This window comes from Gossypium hirsutum, chromosome A07 (assembly GCF_007990345.1).
Source record: "Gossypium hirsutum isolate 1008001.06 chromosome A07, Gossypium_hirsutum_v2.1, whole genome shotgun sequence".
Taxonomy (NCBI): Eukaryota; Viridiplantae; Streptophyta; class Magnoliopsida; order Malvales; family Malvaceae; genus Gossypium; species Gossypium hirsutum.
In genome coordinates this window covers 87,689,559-87,709,766 of record NC_053430.1, presented here as the reverse complement: position 1 = coordinate 87,709,766, position 20,208 = coordinate 87,689,559, and the positions used below count along the sequence as shown (strand labels likewise).

Genomic DNA, 20,208 nt, shown 5'->3' with positions numbered 1-20,208 from the left:
ATATGCTATTGTATGGTTTAATTTGACTACATTGTGATGCTATGAAACTTTAGTACGAATGATGTAATTCTCTAAATTTGGTCTAGACGTCTAGATTAGGTTTAGGGTGTTACAGTTGATTTCAAAATTCTTCTTTTTGCCTCTCCATATTTCTAAAATTCCGGTGATAGAAAAAGGCAAAGTTCGTTCGTTGATCGTTGTAGAGGTGCTACTACTTTGATCACTGTTGTTGTTGTATCGTAGGAGACATTCGACCAACGTTTCTCCAAGTACCGTAGCAGCGGCCGAATATGTTTTAAGGAAATTGTGTTTCACAGGCCTCAACATTTTGTAAAATCTCGATTCTTTTTTATTTCAACTTTTTATTATGGTTTTATTTAATTTTCGTATTTGATAAATTAATTATAAATAATTCTATTTATATTTTATTTCATATGTGTTTATTTATAATTAATTATATGTTCACTAACGCTTGTTTTGTCCAACATTTGCATGCTCATCTTATTATTGAATCTGATTCGGTTGTTGTTGTAACTTGGATCATGAAGAAAGAAACTTGACCTTGAAGGCTTTGGAATGTGTTTGTGGAGATTGACAGTTATGGAATCTAATGAATTTGTTAATTGATTAACTAAGTTAGGAGTTTGTAGAGACTGATTTTGTTTTTGTTGGCGTTCTTGGGTTGAGGCATGGTTTCTCTGTTTTGTTCCTTTTGAGAACTGGTTTTGCTTGTGTTGATCTAATAGTTGCCCAACTCGATGACAATTAGAAGGAAGAGGCAGAAATTCTACAACTAAGCATGGGTTAAGGATAGGCTACTACAGAATGAGAGCACTCCTAAAGGCTTGATTCTTACTTGTATCCTCAGTGTATTTAGAATTCTTTGCCACAGGTGGATGTTCCCCAATGGTCTTATCACCAGTAATTCCACATCTTATGTTTTTTTTTTTTTTTTTGCAGTACCTTATTTTCATCTGTAAAGTAAAGTGATTAATTGTTTATAATGAGTACGAGACAATGTGAAAGGGACAACTTTTCGAAGAGGTTATCACATATAATTCTTTTCATTCAAATATGATATGCTGGTTGATGAGTTAAAATATTTTAGAAATGTTAAGTTTGACTTAAGATATATTGTTATGTTTGATGTGATGATCCTATTGTTGTGGTTTCTTTCATTTCTGTTGTATTCTCCAGAGACATTGTTAGGGTTTTCTTTTTTTAATGAATAAACTTTTACAAAGCGATATATATATTACTTAATAATATATATATATATAAACATTTTCTAGATCTAAATCATCTAAATTAGGAATTAAATAATCTAATACAAATTTATATTCCAAGAATTAGAAGATAAATTCAAAGGCAAATAATCAAAGAAAAGAACTTGAAAATTAGGTACTAATATCAATAGAGTTTTTGGTGTTTGTGTAATTAGTGGTAATCTCATTTTCTAAAAAATTATTATTTTATTATTAAAAAATATTTGGTATACTGTCGATGAAGTTTTCAAACTCCACACTTAAAATTAAGAATTGACAAATGTCCTATAAAATATAATTAAATATTAAAAAAATTAAATATCTTATTAGGCTAATTTAAGGTTGTGGTTGAGCTTAAATGTGAAAATCTTCATTTTCACCCACCATTGGAAGAAAATATCTTAATTCATATTTCTTCCCATAAAAAGAATATTATTAATTATTTTGACTAAAAATACAAAAGGAAAGGAAATCTTCAATGAATGCCATTCATAAGGTCCCCACCTACCAAATTTAGAGTTACCTATTACCTTTTTAAAATACGATAGCTAGGGTGTCCATAATCTTAAATATGATCTAAATTTAAATTATATTAATCGTATTATTATTACGACTTTATCTTTTTCTTATAATTTATTAAAAAATTTATTACTTAAATATAATCTAAAATAATAAAACTATAATTAAAGGAAACAGTTAAATTATATTTGCAAAGTTCTAATAATAATATACTATTGAAAACAGAATATTAGAAAAGTCAAATTGTAATTCAACAGTCAGACTCAATTTTTATTTAAACAAGTCAACAACAGTATAGATATAAAATTTTCACGCGTAAAACGAATTCCTGACAGTCTGAAAAGGAAAGATTTTGTAGTCAACGCACGCAGTTTCTCACTTTCATTTTTTATATTTCGCTTAACATCAAATTTACAATTTTCTTTTTCTTAATTTGGTATTTAAGTTTGATAATTTTTTAAGTTGGTGTTTAAATTTTTTGAGAGTCCAATTTAGTACTTAAACTTGACTTTTTTTTTAAATTTGATACTTAATTTTTTTCGATTTGATACTTGTGAAACGTTTTACAAATTATTTTAATATATTAACAATTTTATTTTTTATGAAATAGTAAAAATAATTAATGTATAACCTACATGTAACAAATGATATAATATTTTTTTACATTTTATATGTTTAATTACTTTTAGTTTTATTTACTTAATTAATTATTTTACTAATTAAAAATAATGAAAATAATTCATTGATCATAGTTCAATACCTATTTTTTTTAACATGAATTTTCTCTAATACTAATAATATTTTTGTAGCATGAAAAAAAAAATTAACAATGCTAATATTTTGCGTAATTTATATAACATTTAATAAATTTAGATATTGAATTAGAAAAAAGTATTAAGTTCAAGCATCAAGTTGGGCAAAAAAAGTTTTAAGTATCAAATTAAGAATAAAATATTAAATTCAGATACCAATTATTATATTAAGCGTTAATTTTTTAATAATTTACGATATAATTTGAAGAAAATTTTTATCACCGGTTTAAAAATTTAGTTTAACTTAATTTTAAAATTTAAATTAATTTATTTTTATTTTTATATTCATAAATAATAGATAATCATAATAAATTATATAAATTTTATTATATTAACTCAATTTCTATAATTACCCCAACAATCCATTGCCTTCTCTTTTTTCTCTTTTCCTCCCAATTAAAATCCCCTTTTATCTGTTTAATCCTAAACCCCAACAATCCTAGTTCCAGGCTTTCAACCGCCAATGCACACATCAGAACAACCGCAAACGCCGACGGCAGAACCATCTGGACCTCAACCACCGCAAACACTCCTCGACTTAATCACAACTGTTCTCTCTCTCCTCCTCCTTTCTTCCCTCACCGTCTGCTCTTTCGTCGGGCGGTGGCAAGTCCTCCGGTAAAAGCTTTACACTCTCCAATCATCTCTTTCCTCCATCTCTGAATCTCCTCACTGGGATGACAACTCCTTGCTTCACACTCTTTTCCCTTCCCTTCTTTCCACTCTCCAACGTTTAAAACCTCTCTCCGATCAATGCACTCTCTCTTCCTTCACCGGCGGCAAACTCGTCATGCAAAGCGACCTCGACATTGCTTCCTCTTCTCTCTCTACCCATCTCCATGACCTCGATTTGCTTCTCAGATCTGGCGTTCTTCACCAATCCAACGCCATCGTTTTGTCTCACTCGGGACCTGGCTCTTATAAAGATGATTTGGGATTTTTCATTAGGGATGTCTTCACCCGACTTCAGATTGGAGGCATCGAGTTCAAAAAGAAAGCTTTAGAATCACTCCTTCAGCTTCTCAACAAGGACGAGAAATCTACTGCTGTGGTTGCTAAAGAAGGAAACATTGGCTATTTGATAAGTCTTCTCGAAGTTAACAGTCAACCTTTGATTCGAGAACAAGCTGTCTGTTTTAGCAGTGTCGATGTTGGCTTCTTCAAGCCAAGATTCGAGAAAAATCATCTTCGAAGAGGGAAGATTAGGGCCTTTATTAAGAATCCTCGAAACAGGTTCCATTTCTTTAAAAGAAAAGGCCGCCATTGCTGTTGAAGCAATCACCGCCGATCCCGAAAACGCCTGGGCAATTTCAGCATACGGGGGGGGTCGGCCTTGATAGAAGCTTGCCGATCTGGCTCCCAACCAATCCAAACCCATGCGGTTGGCGCTCTTCGAAACGTGGCTTCTGTAGAAGATATTCGACTGGCTTTGGGTGAAGAAGGCGCGGTTCCTGTTTTAGTCCAGTTATTAGTCTCTGGTAACACCGCTACACAAGAAAAAGTAGCCAATTGCCTTTCTATACTGGCTTCTTCCGGTGAATATTGTCGCGCTTTGATTATACAAGAAAAAGGGTTGCCAAGATTGATGCATATGATTCAAGATTTATCAAATTCAGATACAATCGAGCATGTTCTCCGTACAATCTGTTCCCTTTCGGTAACGGATTCCAATTTACAGATTTTATCACCATTATCCAATTGGGTGAATTTATCAAGCACGGGAACATGATTTTACAACAGATTTCAGCTTCCCTCTTATCGAAATTATCAATTAGTGAGGGAAACAAGCGAGCAATTTCTAGTTGTATGGGTTCTTTGGTAAAGTTAATGGAATCTCCAAAGCCAGTGGGGTTACAAGACGCGGCGGCGCAAGCCATTGTTTCGCTACTGACTGTCCGGTCAAATAGGACGGAGCTGGCTAAAGGTGAGAAGAGTGTGATGAGATTGGTGCAGATGTTGGATCCCAAAAATGATACTGTTTTTAAGAAGTACCCGTTGATGCTGGTGACAGCGCTGTTGGCTGGAGGAAGCGGTGATTGTAGGAAAATACTAGTGGCTGCCGGAGCCAATAAGCATCTCCAGATTCTGACGGAAATGGAATTCGCCGGAGCTAAGAAGGCGCTTCAAAGACTTACAGGGATTACACTCAAAAGCATTTTCAGCAGGACTTGGAGGGAATAACCAGAAAAGATACTAATCCCCGCCAATTAAGGTACGTTTCCTTTTACAATTGGAAATTTTAATTTTTATTAGATTAAATTTTGTAATTATTCTCATACTGGGATTAAATTTATTTTCTTATTTAAGTTAATTTTTGAAAACTCTAAAATTTATATTTTAATATGAAAATAATTATTAAAATCAAATTTTAATGTGTGAATAATTATTAAGTTTAAAGTCTAATTTAAACAAAAAAATTTAAACCCGAATGCGAGGAAAATTATCAAGTTGAAATTTAAATAGTAAAGTTTAAGGTTTAAAATAATTTATACCTTACTGTGAAAATTTGTCATCACAAACCTCAAATAAAGGCAAGCCCCAAATAGTAATTTACCCTCTTTATAAGTGTTTTAATCGAGATTTTCCTGTTGGCGCGTCTATTTTAGCGCCATTAATTGGCATTTAAAACAATGATATTACTCTTTTCTTTCTTGTGTTCGTTTTTTAAACAAGAAAAAGATATGGCACATAAAACCGTGTAATATTTATGACTTACAAATTATTTTTCGGTTTTTATTATTTTTTTCCTTAAATTCAATAATTTTTAATTTTAAAAATTAAAAATAAAATTTAATTTTTTAAATTTATATAAAATTAATTCATTCTGTCATACACCTCAATAATAAAGTTAACAAATGCTAATTTTTTTATCAATTTTAAAGTGATTTGATAAATATTATAAGTTTAAGAGTTAAAAAAGATAAATTAAATAAATAAATAACTAAAATAATTTTTTTATAAAGTTGAAGACAAAAAAGAAGTCATTCGACTAGGTCTCTAATTGCATTTAATCCATCTTTACTCAAGAAAAGGTCATTTATTATTAGGTCAAACAGTAAATTAGACTTTTGTTAAAACTTTTATCAATTTTTAATGTTAAAATTTGGTCTTTCTATGTAAACAACATGAGATACACTTAGCATGCTATGTGTAATTACCTTGTTATTTTGTCAGTTATATCAGTTTTTTATAATAAAAATGAATAAAATTTTTAACAGAAAGGATAATTTTTTTTGTGAGTATAAAGATTTAGATAAATGATGTAAAGTATAAATCGAGAAAAATTGTAGATACGTGAAACTTTAATTCCGTAAAATTAATAAATATTAAATAATGTATAAACAATTTTTTTTGTTTAATTTTATAATAATGCAGGAACAAGTTGGTGGATGAGATGGAAAATGCAGCCAACCATACTTATACCAGAAAACATTGATTTACGCCATATCATTTTTCTTAAACTTTAATTATAAAATAGTAATATTATATTGTGACCAAAAAAAGACATGGATACGGTTTTTAAGGAGTATCCTCGATTTGTTTGTTTTTCTTTTATTTATTTTTTTAATTCATAACTGATGAATGGACTTTGTTGTATCATAAGCTGTAAATTCCCAGTTTTTTTTTCTCTGTAATTTTTCTTATAGTGAAAAAGAAAGAAGAAAAAGAGTGCAGCTGTTTTCTATTTCTTCCTTTTTATTTTATTAAATTATAATTTTTACATTGTCGAATATGGTGATATTTGTCCATTCAACGTTGGTTGAATCCAGACAACGGTAAAATTTGATGTACAAGATAGCAATATATATACGTAACACCCAAGACATGAGGATGATAATTAGAGCTCAAAAAGTTGTTGGTGTCAATCCGAGTTCGAAAATTTTGAAGTTTGTAATAGGTTTACTTTTAACAAAATTTAAGTTTGAGAAAATTCGAGCCTAACAGAATTTAAAATAAAAAAAGTTTGAGCCTCTAATAAACTTGAACTCGAAATAAATATAATTTAAAGTAAAAAAAAATCCGACTTCATAACTGAACAACTATAATAAATATTAATAAATAATATAAATTTATGGTATTACTTAAAATATAAATAAATGATGATTTTTTATTTTATTTTATTTTGAAAATGTATTTATAAAATCTGAAATAAATGGTAAGAAACGAGTTCATGCAGCTCATAAAATCCAAGTTTGAGATGACCATGATCGAAGAACTCACGTACTTTCTCGGATTACAAGTTAAACAACTAGGAGGAGTATATTTGTCAATCAAAAAATATATGCAGCTAACATGGTGAAAAAGTTAAAACTAGAGCAAGCCAAGAATGCTCGGAATCCCATGGGCTCAAGTGAGAATCTCAGAATAGACAAGAAAGATGTCCCAATTGATAGCACAATCTATCAAAGCATATTTGGAAGCTTACTTTTTTTGACGGCTAGCAGGCCAAATATCTATCAAAGCGTGGGTGTACGTGCTCATTTTCAAACTAACCCAAAAGAATCACATCTCAAAGCAGTGAAACGAGTCACCAAATATGTGAAAGGTACTATTGACTATGGGCTTTGGTTCACAATGGATACAAACATGGCTCTTGTTGGATATAGTGATGCAGATTGGGCTAGCAGTGTTGATAATTAAAAAAGTACCTCCGAGGGATGTTTCTTTTGGGAGAATAATCTAGTATCTTGGAATAGCAAGCTCTCAACAACTGAAGCCGAGTATATAGTGGCTAGAAGTTGCTGCATTAACTCATTTGGATAAAACAAATGCTTCAGGATTACCACGTTCTAATGGTGTATTGTGACAATTAACATTTCGAAGAATTGGGTATTGCACTCCCGCACTGAACATATTGAGATTCGACATTACTTTATCCCAGAATTAGTTGAAAACAATATGGTGGAATTGAAGTAAATTTCAACAAAGAAGCAATTAGCAGATATTTGGTTTGAATGCCTAAGAGGGTCTCTTGGGCTGTGTCGGATATGAGATCATTTACAATTTTTTATTTTTACTTATTTTCTCTTTCTTCTCTCTTTGTTTTGGAAGGAATTCCGTTGGGCATTAAATTCTTCAAAGTCTTATCGTTCTATTGATGAAAGAGAGAAGAAAGACTCCTCCTTGGGACTTTAAGTCTCTACTCGCCGGTTCCTATCTCCATCCCTTTCCATTCGTTTTTTTTTCTCTCCATTGAGTAAACATGGGAAGAATGAAAAGAAATGCTAAATGAAAACTTGGAGGGTCTCCAAGCTCCCCCCCGTCAAAGTTGTTGATAACCCATCACAAGAAATTGAAGCACCGTCTACCCCTCCTCATCAAAGTACCGCAATGCCGAAACAGGGGACTGACACTTTGAGTAATTTATCACGCTCTTCAGTTGTTGCCATTAAAGAAATAGACACGATTCTTGCCCAAATTGACCAGACGTAAAATGTTCCAAAAGAGCTGACAACAGTCGCTGAATCCGACAATAGCTTGACGAATTTTGATGAGGAATAAAACTCGTCCCAAGAAGAGGTTAAAAGAACCAACATAGACACCTGAAGTATAAATTAATTATTCTGTTTAATTTTTTAATTTAACTCGACTCAAATTTTATTTCTCTCGATTTAATTTAAAAATATTTTAAATTAAATTAAAAAGATAAAATATGACTTGTCAACTCTATTAACTCGACATTATTTTCACTCAATTTAATCGAATACTCACCCCTAATAAGAGTCAGATTACATTTTGTCCATTTTACTAAAAAAAATGAACAAATTAGTCCCTACATATTAAATCAAAGGACAAATTAATCTTTTTAGTTTAAAATTATATCTAATTCTATTATTAAAAACTAGCATTACTAATAAAATAATTAAATTGTTATACATTATATGCTATTTATACTATAAGTAGACATATAAAGAATAATTTTTAATAATAATAATGAATAAAAATTTTAATAGAAAAATCAAATTTATTTTTTAATCTAATATATAAAATTTAATTTATAAAACAAAACATAATCCCATTTGTAACATAAGTGCCTTCATAATGTGCATAGAGTTTGGACAAAAAGCAGTGGGCTGCTGTATCGTAAAAGCAAATAACATTTGAGAGAATTGCAATGCAATTCAATAATACAGAGCATGTGACCGAGTCGACAGACAGAGGCCATTACTTCCAACTCTAAACTGAGTTGTCACACCTGGCTATGCAACTCAGCTCTGACGCTTCTCGACAAATAGCTTCTCCTTTTTTTTTTCTTTATTTTCAAACTGTAATTTTTAAAAGAGGTTATTGAGTATTTAGTATTTTTTTTCCCCGGAAAAAATTCTCCCTCCACCATCTGCTTTCATTAAACAAAAAATTTTGATTGAAGCAAATATGCAAAATAGATAGCGTATTCAACCTCCAGCTACAAAAAATAATTCCTTTTTTACGTGTGTTTTTCAAAAAGGTACATAAAATATACTTTATTATTACGGATAAGTATTGAACCCCAACTATGTAGTTAAAGCATGAAGTAATCAACTATCACACAATATTTCATGATTAAACTCTGGAACAAGATTGATTCTGGTCAAATTAGCACTCAATAATTAAAATTCATATTAAATCATAATTTTGTGATCAAACCAGTTAATTGAATTGTTAAATACGACTCTTATTTTCAATTAAATTTGAAAAATAATCTTTCAGTTAAACTCTGTTTACTTATTTTAATCAAACACGGATTAGTTTAGATTATTTTATTATTATTTGACCTATAAATTTAGCCTATAAATAGGCTCTTTTACAACCTTAGAAAAACACACCCATTAGATATTAGAACTCATAACACTTTAGAGATTTTTGTGTTTACGTTTTGATGGTTCTTTGTTTTCGAGTTTTCGGGGTTTAGTCTTTATCTCCATCTTTTGTACTCTTCGTTCTTTTGCCATCATAGTAAAATTATCTTTACCCGTAGTTTTTTATCCTCTTTGGAGGGGTTTTTCCACGTTAAATTTGCGTGTTCAATTTCTCAATTTATTCCTCTATTTTTCTTGTTTGCTGCTTAATCAGGTTGATCCTAACATGAATAAATTATTAAAAATTAAAAAAATCGGTTCAAATTGGTTCCCAAATCAATCAATTCAACTCTTTCTTCTAGATCAATATATCGATCAATTTTCAACTCGATAAATTGATTTGATCCGATGATGAAAATAGTGATTTATTTATATATATCAAAGGTCATGAAAGTATATTTCAATTGTGACATTCTAAATACCAGGTTAGAAGAAATTAAGTGAAATCAAGAGTGATCATGTTCTGATTTTTTAATTAAGATTGTGAAAGTTATGTCGAGTGAGTAAATTTGGTTCATTGGATAGGTGTTGTGCTTGTGTGTATGAGGTTTTGGGGTCGAATATTCCTTTAATTTTTTTGTTATTTATGGTCTTAACCTCTATCCATGATCATATGTCATAAATGATATTTTTGCTCAATTTTAAAAGTAATCAGATTTAGTGGGGTGAGTGATTAGTTACTTTTTAATTTCTTTTTAAAAATTTTCTAAAAATTTCCCAAATTCTGTCCACAAACTGCCATCACTTTTCCACTCCTCTTTGTCGTTTCATTGTTTTTCTTTTCTTTTCCAATCTCCCTATTCTTGATTTTTCACCATTTTTGCTTTGATAAGTCTTTGTTGATCTTTTTGTTGATAACAACCATTGTTCCATCTTAAAAAGTTTTTGAACAATCTTGACGGTGGGTGGTAAGGTATATATGAAAAGATTCGTACTTTGTTTGAGTTTCACGACTGTGAGGTTAATTTGTTACTTTCTTTGTGTGATGCAATTTTTTATTGCTCTGGAATATTTGGTTTAGGTGGCGATCTTGTAACAAATAGTCTTTTGGCGAATTGAGAGATTTTTAGTACTGCCGCTACTATTCTGGGTAAGTAATCGGATGTCGAAAGGTTGATTCTCGTTTGATAAGGTTTATTGGTAGCGATTTTGGTCGTTTAATGATTTAATTTTGGGTTTTGTTGCTATTTGAGCGTGGTGAATATGGAATTTAGGTTACGAAATTCTTGTCGTGGTGTTTGCTTCAGAAATCAGTAAGGTGTGTATTGAAAAATAGCTAACGTCGGAAGTCAAAATTTGGAACAATCGACGCCACACGACAGTGTAGTAGGCCGTGTGACAGGTCATTTGCTAGGCCGTGTGACAGGTCATTTGCTAGACCGTGTAAGCCACACTGTTTGGGCCAATTGGGCCATGTGGGCCACACGGTCTGTGCCAATGGGGCCATGCGGGCAACACGGGCATGTGTGAGACCATGTGTCAGGCAGTGTAGACCATACAAGCGTGTAGGTCCAAATTCTGAAATTTTTCCTTAAGGTCGTATTTGTTGTAAGAGTCGAATGTGGGCCTTTTGTAGGGTCCATGCTGTTTAAATAAGACTTGAAAACGAGGTATTTGTTAATATGCTTTTGTATGATGTGTTTAAAATGTTTGAGCATGTGATGTCAAAATATGTGAATTTGAATATCTTTGAATCTATTATATTACCATGCATGTGATTTCATGGAAAAACTGATATGTTTTTAATGAGATTTGATAAATCTGTTCTACGAAGTATGGATTCCCATGTCTTCTGTTTTCTACTATTGTATGTCAGCATGTCCTACATGTTTGTCATTCTGGTTCTGTATATGCATGCCATGACACGTTGTATGGGGTTTGCTATGATGTTGAAAAGAAGATGTTTCTGGCAATTTAATGATCTGCATATTTCGGTGGTTTAACCACATTTTTGTCTCGCAACTTGTTTGCAATTATAGTGGCTTGTCCACTCATATCTGTTATAGCAGCTTTGCTGCAATAGAGTGGCTTGACCACATATATTTTTGATCTAGCAATTTTAACTACAATCTCTAGTGGCTTGACCACATATTTTTTTATTTGGCAATGTCTACAATTTTTTGTTGGTATGAGTTGGTTGGATAAGTTCTGAGGAACTCTATTTTAGTGTGTAGCGGAGTTGGGCAGGAAGTTTTCTGAAAAATCTACATTATGATTTCTGAAAAATATCGCATTGACATAATCATGCATTCTCAGTTCTGTTCAATTGCACGTGATGAAATTCTTTATGATACTTTGATTTGTAAATTGTGATATATGTGTTCTATATTCAAGTTTCGTTATACACTGAGTTTTATAACTTACCCCTTTATTTTATCTCTGATTTTTTAGGTTAGCTTAGAGTTTAGGATCAGATGGCATGTGGGAGCTCGGATTGATTCTCAGTTAATAAAATAAGATAGTTTATGTTTTTAATTATTTTTTAACAGTAAATTTGTTTAGACTTCGTTTTGGGTTTTTGTTCTATTTGTTTGATTGTGAGTATCTTAACATGAAACTGCAAAACCTTGTAGGATAACAATTTAAAATTCGGGTTACAAAATTATAACTCTAAAAGTTTTTCGCTGCAAAGTTAGGTATCCCTTAAAGATTTTTTCTATAAATAAACAAATGGTTTTAACAATTGTTTGTCTTTAAGCTGGAAATGATTTGCTAATATACTTGTTTTTAAAACACTATTTTGAATTCAAAATTTAAGATTGAGATAAGTGATTCAAGATTTAGTTTTTTCTAAATATTTGTAAAAGTTTTGTGAAATTTTATATTTCCTAAAGGCACTCTTAATTGGATTGAAACAGAAGTTTTTAAATAAGCTGGTGTAATTCCTCAAAATCTGGTGTAGACCGAATTTGAGGTTTTACATCAATTCTATTTTATTTTTTACCCTTACAAGTCCTTCAAAGTTTTCTCCAATAAGGTGCGCCTCCGATAGATGTAGCTAATCCGATTCTTCAAAGGCACAGGTTTAAATCTTTAAAAACGTAGTTAAGAAAGACAACTTGGGAAAACTCATAACGTTTAAATAGAACAATCCCGTAAGTTGAGTCCAATCCATGACAGATATATTGTGAATTAGGATTAAATAGGAAGGCAACTTAGGCAAGTTGACGACAACCCATTGTTGCAAATGAGTAGAGATGGGACCTCAAAAGCACATGCCAAGGGAAATAGAGATCAATCTCTCTTTTTCAGAGCTTCAGCACTTTTCTGCTACCTTACCCAACCTTATCCTCTGCTTTTGGAACAGTATATTTTTATTCCACAAGTAACATGTCATTGGTTAAGCTTTGAAAACAAAACTCGGCGTTTCTCGGCTTGTTATGAAGAACAAGGAATAAGATAGAATCAAAGTTGCCATTCAACTTGTGCGAGAGAGAGACATTGAGGGTCGGGTTGCTGCTATAGTGGGTTAGGCTAGGTTCATCCAATGATGGGCAGAGGAGCAGGACAGGCCGGCACAGTTTTAGGGTTGGGCGGAGTTGGACTGGTCCTGGTTTGCGAGTTGTTGTGGGCTAGGCGGGGTGCGCGAATGGTGGTGCTTGGCACCGGTGGAGGTTGGGTCGGTGGTGTGGTGTGCAGAGGAGTAACGGTGGTTGTTATGGTGCGGCTTGAGCTGGGAGACGGAGTGAGCCTCAGGGGCTGGGAAGCGTGAGGGCTGGGTAGAAGATAATGAAGGGAAAGGAAAACAAATGTTATGATTGGTTCAAAATGTGGAAAAGGAAAGGCTGATGTGGCAAGTCCAATCAGCAATGTTTAATAATTGAGTGGCTATACTTCTGTAATAGTAATAACAAAATTTACAAAAAGAATTAAAATGATTAAAATAAAAATAACTATTTTAAAACCTATCTTATAGTTTACCTATTTTCTAAATAGTAAAATGTTAAATATTGCTTGTTTTTATTTTTTTAAGAGTATAAAAATTAAATTGATTCATTTAATAATAAGATTATTTTGATTAAATCTCTATAATAATAGAATCTCTTCGTACATTTACTAATATTTTATTATAAAATTATAAATACTTAAAATTAAGTAGATTTTAAATAATAACATATAAAGAATAACATAAGAAAACTTAGACTTCTTTCAATGTTAATGATATAACTTAAAATTAAACGAATATATCTGACAGGTGTCTCTATTATAGAGACTATATTTAATTAGTCTATCTACTATTAAATGGATCAATTTACTCTTTATATTATTAAAATTCTGAGTAATGCCAAATTAAAACAGGGTTAACATTTATTGTTTAAAATTTATCATTTTTCGGTTAACAAAATTATATTTAAAAAACTTTTTATTAACATGACAAAATATTTTGTTTATGACATTCACTTAAAATTTTTTGAGCACTCTTCTGATTATATCTATTTTTTTATATAATGTCTAGAACTATTTATAGTCCATTTCAATTTATAAATAAGAGGATAATACATTTCAACACAATCAAACTCACTTTTTTTGTATTAACAATAATATTTATACTAATTAAATTAAGATTTAATTTGCGATATTAGATAATAACTCAACAGACTTGATTTCAATAAAATCAAAATAATAACGGCACTTTTAATAAAAATGTCGTACGATTTTACCGTTGAAACAAAGAAGTAAAGCAAAGCACGCCACAATGAGGATCCAATGTAACTTTTAGACAGCTTGATAGTTTTGATCAACATTTATTCCAACTTTCCAATTAAACATTCTGAAAGCGCCTACAAGTTTCACCTTTCCCCTTTATTTGTTTATTTATTTTATTAAATTATGTGTAATTTCTTTTAATTTTTTATATTTTTAATTTTTAAAATTTCAATATTCATCTATTTGTATTTATTTTATTTATTATTTTCTAAATATTATGCAATAAATATATTAATATATATCAATTTATTACCTCCACATATTACATATAAAAAAGTAAACAATTAAATTGAATAATTATTGTTTGTGTCAAATTAAAATTGTGAATTTCGAAGCATAAAACTAAAAATGATCAAATTAAATAACAATAATTAAATCTATAACTTTACACATAGTATAAGACTAACAACAAAAATTTAATTAAAACGATTTAACTATTATAATTTGAGTCAATATTAAAATTTTAACATTTAAAAAATATAAAAATTAAAATTCACCCTATTAATATATAATAACTAAATTTCACAATTTACTAATGACTAATGAAAAAAATTGACCGTTATCTTTTCTTGGGTTTTTATTAGTGGAATCCAATGTAAACGAAGCCTTTTGATTTATTTGTTATTCTTGAAAAAATATTTATTGGTTATTCTTGAAAAATATATTTTTCTAAAAATTTTTAAACTTTACTAAAGAATGTGCAAAAGTTCAAAACCCTAAATTAATATGAAAAAAATCAAAAAACCAAATTGAATTATCTTAAATTGTTTTGAAGATCCGACTAAATTGAATCAAACTCAACCTTATCATATTATCTATTCATCTATCTATACTTGTTTTAAATTCCTATTGAGTTTGGTGTTACGAGTCAATTAAGCACAACTTAATTAATAAATTATTAAAATACCTTTACTTTTACAAAGTAACAACTACTAATACGATAATTTTTTGTCTTTTCATGAAATTTGGATTTGAGCAAAAGAATTAGGCCCGTTAAAAATATAGATCAAGCTCAAACTTAAACATTTAAGACTTGAGCTTAACCCGACATGTTTTCTATAAGTTTATAATGTTTTGTATTATGTTTTTTTTATATATATAAAACACATAAAAATTAAATCTTATGTAGTATATAGTACTACTGTAATATAAATATTAAAAAAATTAAGATGGTTATATATAAAATTTTAGTAAATAAAAATATTAAGTTAAAAATAATATAAATATTTTTAATTTTTAAAAAAATTATGGGCAGGCCTAGAATAAGTTTGAGTTAGCTATTACAAATATGGGCAAATTTTGACAAAATTTTAGACCCATATATCGGATTGGATTAGGATTGGACAAGTATAAAGTATGTTAATATCATACTTAGGCTCAACCCAACCAATGAATACCTTTACATAGAACTAGTTTTATATTTAAGATACCACTCATAAATTGAATTCCAAACTTAGTTTTAAAGTTATAGAAAAAGAAAAACCCTTATTTTTAAAAATTAAGGAATATTATTTTTAGATAAAATTTATCTTTTTCATATAAAATCTAAAAAAAAATTACACAACAAAATTCAAATTAACTTTATGATTTTAATTCTCTATATTACCATTTCAACTAGAATATATTTAATTATTATATTTTAAAAATATATTTATTACATTTTTCACTCACAAAGAAAGGTGTACCATAAACTAATTAAAGATAACGTTAATTGCATTTATCTTTAAAACCTTGTATGGAGTGGAAACATCTTTAATAGTAACTAAATCCTAAAAGAAAACTACTCGCAAGTCACACCGTACCGTATAAAAACAACCAAGTATATAAATATGTAAACACTTATTTATTAAATTTATCTAAATTAAATTTTATCACTACCAAAATATGGGTGAAAAGATCATATTTTATCTATATCTATATAAATTTTTTAATTTAAAAATAACAGTGTGGATTTCTTTCTCTTTTGACAATTTACAAATACAAATAAATTAAAGTATTAATTCATGTTCGAGTAACTGCTTGGTGTAGATTCACACATAATAATAGCTCATTGTGGGACTTAGAGACCCATACATTTTAGTTGTGCAAAGTGGGTCTTGAACGTGAAAGTGGGTCTTGAACGTGATGTTGGAAATATACTACTGCAGAACGAATCCATTAGCACTAACAGGAAAAATAAACTGAGTGTAAATGGATAAAATAACCATTGTGCCGTTGAAGAACCACTACCTTAGAAGCAAATATGCCTTGATTAGAATAATCATGTAGTGGACATTGCCCCCAAAGGTTAACATAGTAATTCAATATTCGTACACTCGAATAAAGAAGGATGGAACACAATTAGTATTGCTCTCTTGGAAAGGAATTGGAAAAATAGGCTGGAAAATAAAATTGAGGATTTGGTTAGAAAATTTGACCAAAAAAGATAACTGAAAAGAAAACAGGCGAGGAGAAAAAAAGAATGAGATTGTTTTTCTTGTTGTATAAAATGAGGAGAATGACCTACTATTTTAACTATTTTTTGAAGGGGCAAAAAGGTAAAACACGCAATGTTAATATCCACAAAAAGTAACATGAACACGGATCGGGTTGGGCGATGGCGCGTGTGTGTTGGGCCTTTAGCCCCAATTACTCAATGAGGGTAAGAGGTAAGGCTATTTCTAAACCCTCTTAGAAGCCTTTTCCCAACCAATGCGAAATTACCCACTTTGCATTACCAACATTCCCTCACTAATGCAAAAGAATTGGAATTTTTTTGTAAATATGAGAAAAGGTAAAATTTAAGAAGAGCAACATCGAAATTAGCCGCTTAAACACTAGTATCTTGTGGATTTGAACTAGTATATAGTGAAATAAATGATTCTTCTCTTTAACAAGTGAACGAATCTTGAACTTATTAATATAGGGGTTAACTTGTGACATATGACTAATCTTAGATCTAACTGATGTTCCACAATAGATCAACAAGTTTTAGCCAATACACATCAGGATACTAGTAAGTGCTCTAGAAAGACGACTCAATGTCTTTCATAGAAGGTGGCTAGTTCTTCACACTTACATAGGTGATTTCATCAAGTTTATCTCAATAAAGACTACCTGAAATAAGACTATGAAATCATTAATAGCATTTATTAGGCTCATCCTCTCAAATTTAAATTTGATGAATTCATCAAATCTTTCTTAATAGGATCATCTAAACCTTGGGATATGAATTTAGTAAAAGTAAGAACTCAACCTTATATACGTACATCGCTTTCCATAGGGAAAGGTAAAAATGTACACTATGAGTCTTTCCATGGTTTCGTTTGACCACATTTAACTTAGACAACTAAGTTGGGTATCCACCATGAATTCCTCAACCACTGGGCTTAAGACCCATCCCCCTCAACGAATCAAGAACTATTTTCCTACTTAGCCCTTTAGTTAGTGGATCAACTAGGTTCCTTTTAGACCTCATGTACTCCAAAGCAAGTACTTCATTCTTGATTAAATGTCTCACAACTATTAAGAATATGGTTTGCAGAAAGTACAACCTCCTCTCACATACTGTCAAATAAACTAGAACTTACACACATTCATCATTTCTTTTAGAGTTCTATTTTCCTTTCAACTATGTAATTATGTTGTGGGAAATAAAGAGCCGAAAACTCATGTATAATGTTGTCTTTATTATAGACCACTTCAAGGAAATTAATTCCATATTCACCACCTCTATCAGATGTAAGACATTTTATTATCCAATCAAACTAGTTTTCTACTTCTGCTTTATAAAGAAGAAGAGTTTTATCAGCTTCATCTTTCGATCTTAGAGGATAAACCTTTGTATATCTAGAGTAGTTATCTACAAAGGTGATATATTAGCGTTTTCCACTCTTACTTTCTAGTTTTTTTAAGTCTACAAGATCAGAATGAACTAACTCTAAAAGTTCAATTTTCTTATCAGTAAGAGTTTTTAAGGAAGGTTTAGCAGGTTTGGTTTTAACACAAATTTCACATTTATTAAAGCTATTATCATCTAGATTAGGGAGTAGATTCATTTTTACGAGCTTTTTTAGAAAATGAATATTCACATGACTTAATTTAGCATACCACATATCAAGGGATTCAACAATATAAGTAGAAATGGTGACCTTATTATTATCATTAAACATAGCTTAGTCTCAATCACAAATAAACTTCCACTCAGATAACCTTTCCCAACATAATCTCCATTATAGGAAAGTATAAGTTTATTGGAATCAAAGACTAATATAATGCCTGCCTTATTCAGTAATCTACCACAGATCAAATTTTTACGTAGTGCAAGTACATAAAGAACATTATTCAATGTTAATGTTTTGCCATAAGTAAGCTTAAGTAAGATCTTTCCTTTATCGAGTACTTTTGAACAGTTAAAATTACCTATGTAGGCTTGTTCGCCTTCAGCTACACTTACAAACTAGGTGAACATTTCTATGTTGACATAGAAATGTTTGGAAGCGCCTGTGTCTACAATCCACTTGATCTACCATAATTTGATATGTCAAATTAGGCTCTCCATTACACTTAAGGAGTTTATTCTCAATATATTTAAGTGTATTTTATATGTTTTTGTTGATTTTTATTTTTGTCATTAATAAATTATTTTTATTAGTTTTAAGCCATTTTTTAGACCCAAATTGGTCAATCGTGCCATAGGGAATCTAACAAGTTGATTAAGTGTTATAGGGAGTTGACAGTGTCCTGAACATGAAGAAAACATCATTTAAAAGGGGAGCGTTGCGATATTGAAGCATGGAAGTTGTGATGTGTAACACCCCTAACCCTTATCCATTACCGGAATAGTTACACGGCATTACCGATCAACCACAACATAAATCATACATTTGTGCAATCATCATTAAAAACCCATTCATCTCAATCACTTTGTCCCTTATAAGGTCCTACAAGACCTTAAAACATGCTTAGAAGTGGTTCGAGACTAAACCGATAACATTCACAAACTTTGAAAAACTTATAAATTTTTAATCTTTTAAAGGTCACACGCCCATGTGAACAGGCCGTGTGCCTCACACGGTTACTAGACACACCCGTGTGAAAACAGGGCATACATACTGACTTGCACCACACGACCGAGAACACGCCCGTGTGCCTTGGCAGTGGGAAAATTTGGGAGGTTACTGACTTAGGTCACACTGTTGGCCACACGCTCATATGCCAACCCGTGTGTGACACACACGTCCGTGTCAAAATTATAGAGTATATTGCCTTAAATCGAAAGGGTACCCCAGGGGACACACAACCGTGCAGCATGACCATGTGTCGCACATGGTTGAGACACACGCCTGTGTCTCTGCCCGTGTGGACAAAAATAGGCCATTTGTAAAGCTAATTTGCCACCCCTTTTTCTTGTGCACATAGAGCAACCAAAATATACCATTTCAATGCATATATAAGCAGCCAAAATATGCCAATTCATACACATATTATGTTATTTATCCTCAACCATTTCAACTATTCAATTCCATTTTCAAAACATACCAAATCATTATGCCAAAATCACCAACCTCACATAACTTCTAAATGTATTTTCATCACCTTACCATCAAATAAATCATGCCTCTTAAACATATTAATTCATTATCTATAAATCATACCATACATCCTATTTTTTAAACCACATTATTACCACATTTGCATTCCAAACCAAAACACATATACATAACATAGGCCAAATACACATTTTATACCAATCGTGCCAAAACATAAGGCCATCTTATAACCATCAACAAAAATCATTAATAAGCCATTTCAAATACCCATATACATTTCCAACAACCATATCAAAGAGACCATAGCCTATACATGCCATATAACCAAGCCATAAAGTGTAAAAATACCGAAAATCAATAGCCGGATAGTGTGATGCAATCTCTATTGACTTCCAAGCCGAGCGAACGTCCCAAACACTACAAAACATAGAAAAATAACATAAAGTAAGCTTCACAGCTTAGTAAGTTCGTACATGATCCTAAAATGTTCACAACATTCATAAAGAAATTCAAAATAGATAAATAATTAACATTT

The 20,208-nt window shown here is 30.8% G+C and overlaps 1 pseudogene; it reads left to right on the top strand.

Moving 5' to 3' along the window:
- Positions 1-2,954: 2,954 nt before the first annotated feature.
- Positions 2,955-6,281, top strand: LOC107956387 (uncharacterized; annotated as a pseudogene).
- The last annotated feature ends 13,927 nt before the right edge of the window (positions 6,282-20,208 follow it).